Source organism: Poecilia formosa, unplaced genomic scaffold (genome assembly GCF_000485575.1).
Source record: "Poecilia formosa unplaced genomic scaffold, Poecilia_formosa-5.1.2 Scaffold211, whole genome shotgun sequence".
In the NCBI taxonomy this organism is placed as follows: domain Eukaryota; kingdom Metazoa; phylum Chordata; class Actinopteri; order Cyprinodontiformes; family Poeciliidae; genus Poecilia; species Poecilia formosa.
In genome coordinates, this window is record NW_006800150.1 from 834,063 (window position 1) to 835,553 (window position 1,491).

Consider the following 1,491-nt stretch of genomic DNA (forward strand, 5'->3'; position numbering starts at 1 on the left):
TCATCGCGAGATGATGGTGAGGCCGAGAGCGAAGAACTCCTAGCAGGGATTTGATGCTTGACTGAGTGAGAGTGAGTGATTAATCTAATTCACTGTAAATTATTAACGCATATGCGAGATAGAGTGACTGTTGTTGGTTTGTCTTGGACTTTACAGAAAAGCACAAAACTGTCTTAAAACTGAAATCAGTGAAAAGTACAATGAAATACAATTGGAACAAGTTTATGTAAACCGAATAACAACAGAGACACACCTTTTTTCACATTGTGTGAAATTAAATCATCAGACCAAACGTCTGTTATTTTATTCCAGTTAGAAAATCTATGTCTTTTATTTGCTAAACATCACAACAACGAGAGAATAAAGACATCAGAAATATATGAATGTCTTCAAAATTAGAAGTTTGCATACAGAATAATGATGATGTCAGGGACTCGGAAACTCCTGATAGGTTAACTGACACAATTTACAATTCAAAAGCAATGCTACCAAATACTGAGGAACTTTTTGTGAACTTCTGACATATTCTCCGATATGTTCTTTGTCTCATTATTGTGGCATTTTACAATAGAAATGGTAAATCTAACTGACCTAATACAGGAAAAGTTTGGTTTGACTTCAGACAGTGAGGGGGAAAAAAGACATATCTTTTTTATTTGGTGTATGTAAACTTCTGGTTTAAACTGTGTGAAAAATGAAAACACATAAAATAAAATGAAATAAAAGACCAATTTGTAACACATCAGTAAAATGACCAAACTATACAGTTATATAGGAAATACATAAAATAGCTAATCTCTTTGTGAAAATGAAAACATTCAAACATTCTTTAAAATGTTTTTATCTAAGCTTTTTAAATTTAAAACAGTGGGTTTAACACTTTGCCCTTTCTTGCCTCATTGCTCCCGTGTTTTAAAATAAATACATATTTTTGTCTTTTCTTTAACATAACACAGTTCAATACATAAATTATTTCTGCTGTTTTTAATTCGTGTTCGATTTAAGGCTGACATTCACCTTCAATCTTCCCATCTCCGCCACACGAGGCTTCTTTCATCACGTCTCCAACCCTTAAAACGGTTGCGTACGAACACTTTCTGGAACTAGCATAAAAGGCGTCTCACTTACATACTGGGAAAATTAGGAATGACCGATCACATTGACTTGTGTCAGTCATCGCCTCTCATTGAGGGTCAGCCCGGTGTCAGGTTTTCAAGGGTAAGTGGAGAATCAAAGCAGCCTGTGGGAAACAGATATCAAACAGATATCAAAGATGGAGTCTTCATTTTAAGTCTCCACATGCAGGACTGATGTTAACCTGATGGGGCTTTTCTTAAGGCTTTGATGCTGTGAGAATAAAGAGTGGAAGTCTAATGGAGGGGCCTGTCACCTGTTCACACATGAAGCTCAGTGGATCACTCCGGTACTTAGCTAAAAACAGATCAAACAACAAATATCAAGATGTCTTGGTTGAAATAAAAATGACGGTTG